Here is a 7,512-nt window from a genome sequence, read left to right as displayed (position 1 = left end):
CCCTGAAAAACTCCTCTCCTGAATTGCACCAACCCTGAAGTAAGCCGACCCTCACCAGATGTTATGGTGAAGCGCGTCCTCCAAAGTGGTGCAAGATCTTTAATGCACCTTACGATATTTTCCTCTACCGTAAGGCACTCGAGTAGCAGGAAAATGAGCTCATCGCTCGTGCTATCAAATGCCTTACGATAGTCGACCCAGGCCACTGACAGGTGCCCATGATACTGTATCGAATCGCGCAATATGCAGCGATCAACGAGTAAACTCTCCTTGCACCCTGACAGTCCCCTCTTTGCTCCTCGTTGTTCGTGAATCTGCTGCCACACTGGCTGTATATTATGAAGGATACGCTCATTCAAGATACCGGTGAAGAGCTTATATAGTGTATTCAGACAAGTGATCGGCAGATAATTCGCCGGGTCAGTCAAGTCACCCTTCTTCGGGATCAGCACAGTCCTCCCCTCCACCAACCACTCAGGACCAGACTCACCGCCATCGAGGAACGCCGTGAATATTCGAGCCAGATGGACATGCATAGAGGTAAACCTCTTCCACCAAAAGGCGTTAATACCATCAGGACCCGGAGCGGCGTGGTTCTTCATACCTTGCAAAGCAGATCGAACCTCGTCCTGAGTGACTCGCGAAAATTCCACGCGCTGCCGACGATGTTTCTAACAAAACACGCGAAATTCCCGAAGGGCTGGGGTCTCCACCATGAGATTGGGGGCCTGACCGTAGAGACCCCGGAACCCGGTATAGGTGCCGCCGGGTGGTTAGCCCGACACCACCATGGCTATTGCGGACATGCCGGGCGATGGGTTCGCCACACTCCCTACGCCTAAAGGCGGTAGGGAGTGTGGCGAACCCATCGCTCTATTATTATTATTATTATTATTATTATTATTCTGTCCTTTCTCCCTTCTTTTAACCCTGAGAGTTTTTCCAAATATGCTTCCCTCCCCCTCTTCTCAACAGCTGGTTCAAGCTTGGTTCAACCCTGAGTCATCGGGCATTGGTGGACAAGCGTGGACCATAATTCAGCCAGTGGCTGAGCCAGTCGTCAGCCAGTGGTAGAGCTTAAACCTTGGCTACCACAGTCGGACCAATGTTGGATGAAGGCTGTGCTACCCGATGTCTGGCCGGAGACGGGCTAATCGAGCTTGAACCAGTACTGGCCGTCAATGAACGTCTGTCGATTCTGGCTACTCATTGGCCACCAAGCTTGGGCCAAGGTTGGTAGTCCCTCGTTGACCAAGCATTGGCGGACAGTCTTCGTCCATTCTTGGTCCGACCCTGGTAACCAAGGCTCAAGATGCGCCATTGGCTGAACACTGGCTTAAACATTGGCTAAATTATGGCCCTCATGGCCATCGGCAAGTCGAGGTTGAGCCATGCTTGGGACAGTTGTTGAAGCTCGGTGAGTCCTACCTGGGTAGTAAAGTCAGAAAACTGTAACTCGATGATTGTGGGCGCCAGTTGTTCTTTGTCTCGACGGAAACAGAAAACCGAAATTAGGTCGTAGCGGAAAAATGCAACGAAAACCCAAGATTCAAAAACACAAAAAAATTTAAACTTAAGGGGCCAAGGGAAAGATGACAGGGTGCTCGCGCTGGTCAAGAGGTCGGTTGTGGAGTGAAGGGTAGGTCGAAGTGGAAACAGGTTACCGGGCTCTTATTCTCAAAAAATAGAAAACACAAAGCTGAATTTTAATTATGAAATGTAGATGGCTATATTGTTCGTAAATTTACAGAAAGGTATGCCCTCAAATTCACCGCAAAAGAAATCAGTACTAAATAATCAATATAATACTGAACTCAATAAAAGAACAAATTTTTACCTAAGAGAGAGCAATACAAGATTTAACCAATGGCAATAAAACAATGCACAATTGACTCGATAAATTTTGAGTAGACTGTGACGAGGCGATTCTTTATTTTTATTTGTTTTTATTTTATACTTTACCCAACTACACACTGCTCCCTAAATAATAAAATCCCGCCACCGTTGGATACCCCTTCCCTCGCTTTTCCCTTCATCGCCCCTCTACCCCGCTCCTGGACATCACGAAGACATCAGCCGAAGAAAGACAACAATTCCGGCCCTACTGGATAAACTGAAGGAGCCGTTGCTCCCCCCACAAACCACCCATACATGGGCCTGGGCAACCCATCGCCCTCGACGATCCCAGCGAGACAACCCTGGATTGTAGTGATCGTCACCACTCACCCGTACTGATTGGCCCCGATTGCTCCCGAGTTACAACCCGAAGGATTTCGGCACCTGACGAACCCCCACGAATCACGGAGGAAACGAAGAGACCGACACTCGTGTAACCGCTGTCCTGGACCCTGCCACGTGCGCCCCAAGAGTTGAAGAAACAGTGCAAATCCCCCGAAGTTCTGTACATTGGATTTTGCGATAGAGTAAAGAGGCTTTTGGTGCCCGAGCTCATCCCGGCTCTAAATGCTGTGCCCCTGGAATCTAGAAGGAGGAACGAAGGCTCAATCTCTGAAGTCGTTGAAAGACCCGGATTAGACCTTAACTGGAAGTCGTGAGTACGAGTTACCCCCCCCCCTCCATTTTCCCTCTTGACCCCACAATATTACCCTTCATACTCCCCAACGGTGAGCCTACACTCTTTTGTTTCTTCCCCATTCAGTTATTATTTTTATATTTAGTTGCATTCCCTCGACACGACTAGCTTCTCCCCTTTTTCCTACATTAGAGTCACTCCCTTCTTACGTGTACAAAAGTATCCTGGCCTTACCCATAACCCTAGATCCAAGTAAAAGGCATTGAGAGCGTCTTACGCCGATCTATCATGTAAATTAATAGAAATATAGATATCCAGTTAATTTTGTCAATCATTTGTCCTCATTATTTAATTGCCCTAAATCCCCCTTGTAGGAAATAATAATAATTAAATATTGAAAGGTCACAAGACAAAGTACCAGAAATAGAGCCAAAATCAAATTAATTCTCTACTTCGCTCCCTATAAGAATGATCGACAATGCGACGGTAGACGCAAGGAAAATAATACCGAAAATCTAAGAACACGTCAACTGGGCCAAGATTGGCATAAACAATCATGCCTGCCGAATTGATGAATTGATTCTGGTCAAATCCCGAATTAAACGCAATTAATAAACCCGAAAGTAATCCGAATAAGGCGTAATATAAGGCGCGATATACGTATCGAAATTGTACTCGCATTCCTACAGCGAATAAAATAAATTCGGATTCACTTTAACGAAAGCATATGTAGTCAACACTCGCAATGTCGAACCCGCCAAATACGGCACTCTATACTCAACGGTACTTGATCTTGAGTCCCTAACGGCCAGAACGGCACAAAATTCCTACATCTGATTTCACTAAGGCGACACGAATACTCTAATACCTTGAGAAGCATTGGAAAAATGACAATTAATCCACAAAACCAAGGGTCGAGAACGAATGGCGTAACTGGCAAAAAAATACAACTTAACGAGTCACAAATCCAAAGAAAACTACGCGTAACTGTACGCAAATGGAATCGAAAGTCATAGCCGAAGTATTAAACACTAACGATATAACCAGCATAATTTCCAAAGAAATAATACACAATGACTCTAGAGGATAAGCAAATCGAAAACCTGTCGGCTAAATAATACAATAATTGTTGGCACAATACGACAAAGAAATAAATTAATTTCTCAAAACGACATAAGTCGCATAAGCGAAAGCGTCAGAACTAGAAGAAACGGTATAGGCTCACTATGAGCATTGGCCAGAGGCAAGGGTAAGCACGAGGTTAGTCATCGGTTAACGACTCGCAACGGACTCTCTTTTAACGCGAAAACTTCCGAATTTATAGCTTTCTGAAAGGTGTGAAATGGACAGAGAGCGAAAGCCGAATGCGTATGACAGAACAAGATCACTATACTCGTCACGTGATGACACGTAGGGAGTGATCGCAGGCTATGACATAGCAACTGTCCAGCGCTGAGCGCAGAGAAAGGAAATAATAATAATAATGACGAGCACGCACACTCGACAGTTCATAGGCGTGTGATTAACGACTAATCTAACAATAAACTCAAATATTGTACGGGATTTTCCGGCAGTTATTCGGCTAGATAAATTCTTTCAAATATCATTTCCTCTCTGAAGCTGTATTCTCTAGGATTCTTGGGATAGAGATGTATAAACTAATCACAAAGCGAAAACGCAGAACATTCAGTTATCACGATACATCATAAACCATTCTCCCTAAACGTAAATGGCCTTGGCAATTCACACGCGTATAACGGCCATCATTGGTCGTGTGACCTTCCACCGAAATTCCAAAACTGACCTATCTCTTCCAAATTAACTCATCTACTGAGCGGCAGTATTTCAACTGCACCTAAGCGTTTCTTCAAAGTATCAAATAAGTGACAACCTTCAAACAATAATTGCGCAGCTCGTTAATATCTCGGCCTATATCGCGAAAATCGTATCGGTCCCGTATAGTTAAATTTATGAAATCCCTAATGCACGATTGGCACAAAAAAAAACACTATTAAAGCTTACTAAAATTAAACGAAAATTCACTAAAACGGACCTACAAAATCTAACATTATAACTTACCTAAAATTAACGGAAATTACCGAAACGCGAGCGGGTCAGCCCTGACTCTACAGACGCTAAAATTACTTAACGTTAATTATCTTTTTTTATTTTAATTTAATAGAACTAAGGCTCTAGATCTTTGTCTGACTCACGAATAAGGAGATTCCGTTGTCTCTGGATGGCACAAGGAATTTGCCAGAATTCCATACAACAATGATTCAAAAAAAAAAAATATGGCGACCGCGACAAAGTAGCCGGCAGTCACCAGTGTACCTGATCCCTCTTCATAGGAGGGCACTCAAGCACAAATTTATTGGCCTCGACTACTGTACAGCACATAATGTTTTAGGACAGTGTAAGTCACCTGATTGTGTCTCTCAGGCACATCAGGTCGACCTGAAGACCTTTCTCACTTGTCCCATGGAGCACGAACATTGTCAGTGTCTGATCTTAGCAATACATATTTTTTCCTGTGACATGGTGAATATAAAATACAAAAATAAATACCGCCCGGAAATTTTTATTTGTTACTTTCATCGTACCTTATAGATTGAATTTTTTTAATAATCTTCATTTGTTCAACCATTTCTACTCAATTATCTTGGAGCACATAAAAAGCCGATGATTCTAGGTTATAGCACTGAGCTGTCATGACCAATCTCATTTTACTCACCCCCGAATTGAATTTTTCCCCTAAATAGGTCTTTTTTCCCATACAGAGCTTTATTCTCTTTTTCCTCGCACAATTCCTTGGAGCATATCAAAGACACATAGCCTAACGCATACCGGTATTATGATCAATTCTATTTTTTCAACCCCTAGGATGAATTTTCCCCTAGAACAACATTTCTCATATGTTTGCGGCTGGGGAGCGTTCCGTCTCCCGCTCAGCGAAAGCACGTAAAAAGCACATAATTCTGGCACAATTTTTTTTTCAATCATTCCTTATTTTGCAACCCCTACCCGTATGTCCTAGAAGGTTGGAGCACCAATTTTTTTGATTGGAACACCAAAAAACACACAATAAACATAGTTTTGACGATAAAAGAACATTTTTTGACCTTGTTCCGCTAATTTTAGAGACGTACAAATTTTGATCAATAAACATTCAATAATTTATATACACCATGTCTCCCTGCAATTGACAAATTACACGGAAAAGTAACTATTCCCAATGAAAAAAACAATATCAGCATTGAAGTGGTGGACCGTATCAAGTCGATTAAGCGATTTCTTGAGTTACGGATGATCATTTCTGAATCTATAGTCCATACGCCCATTACACTTTTACCCCCAAAATGGATATCCTGCATGAAACATGTCGATCTTTACTAATTTCGGGGCGTAGAACACGAATATCACGTTGCCTGTGTTTACTTTTAACTTCGATCGAGTCCTTATCGGTGATACACTGTATTTGTCTGTATGCATGAGATAAACACGCGGCTAACCGGTGTTTCGTGCCTGTGTTGGGCGCCAGAAGGTAATAGGATTTTTATATATTGCAATGAAAGTGTTATTTGAGATCGGATAAATAACTGAAATGGAGAAATTAACGAAGAATCGAGAAAATGATAGTAATAAAATTAATTATGAAAATAACAATTAGAATCGCAATTACGAAGCGAAATAAAATTATATCGTTAATGATTATATTGTCAACAAAAACGTTCGTCAAATAGATTACTACCGTAATCACAATAGCTTCAATTATGCCATAAATAATATCTTTCACTATTAAAAATTTCGGGTCATTTCAAATATTGAACCTAGCAATTCAAAATTCAATCTTATCACAAATATCCCATCATTGAAATCCTAAAAAAAAATTTATATATAAATTTTAAAAATAATATTAAAGGAAAATTCAATTTTTCTAACAAGAGATACCAGAATATATCCGAAAATGATCGTGATGGCTAATTTGATGAAATAAACAGGAGTCAAGTCATTCATACTTGATTATCATATATTTCCAACGTGAAATCTTTTAAATATTGTATCACAACATTTTCTTTTTGTAACTCGTGAGAGTCTTCAAAATTTCCATACATAAATATTACTCAAAATACAGAAAAACATTGCTTGAATTAATGAGTAAATTCGAGTCATTAAATTAATTTACATAAGAAAATGAATATAATTCAAATTATCCTTTCGACTGTATCGTTCCGAAAACTCACGCGCACCGTAGCGCGCGGTCTGTCAGACTGCTACTCCGTCTGGATCGTATTTCCCGTAGGTTTGAGTGAATAAATAAATTCTTTTTGCAACTGGAGATCCAAATGGAGGCTAAAAAAGAGCTGACCAATCCATTCAACTCTCGTTGGATATTCTGAGGATGGGGTGTTATTATCATACGTGCCAAAGGAGAGTAAAGCTGTCCTGATGATTTCCTCGATGCACGATACGGCTGATACGAATAATAATGAAGAGGTATTACCGGAGCTCATTTATTTTTATATGACAAAAAGAGGAATTGTTGCAATGGATTTGAAATGTGCAATTTATTCTACGAATAGATGTACTAGACATTGGCCAATGGCTATCTTTTACAGACTATTAGATATCAGTGTATCAAATGCATCTATTCTGTACAACAATTGCAAGACTCCTCTTAAACTGACTCGAAAGGACTTCATCAAGAACGTTGCCATGGGTTTGATGACTCCTCATCTAGAAAATCGATGTAACATTTATCCCCCAACCAAAGACTGTACGACTCTCTACCCAGAATATTCTAGGAGATGCAAATGAGATACCTATTGAGAGAGTCCTCTGTAACAAATTGGAAACCAAAAAGACTTGTACACTTTGCAATTATGAATTGAAGAGAAAGACTGCACACAAATGTGCAAAATGTCACATCCCAATTTGTCTTCAGTGCTCCTTCAAATTCTGCTAGTGCTGTTTGACTG

Source organism: Diachasma alloeum, unplaced genomic scaffold, assembly GCF_001412515.2.
Source record: "Diachasma alloeum isolate Michigan unplaced genomic scaffold, Dall2.0 Dall_scaffold_00690, whole genome shotgun sequence".
Classification (NCBI taxonomy): Eukaryota; Metazoa; Arthropoda; class Insecta; order Hymenoptera; family Braconidae; genus Diachasma; species Diachasma alloeum.
Note: the sequence above shows the minus strand (reverse complement) of the source record.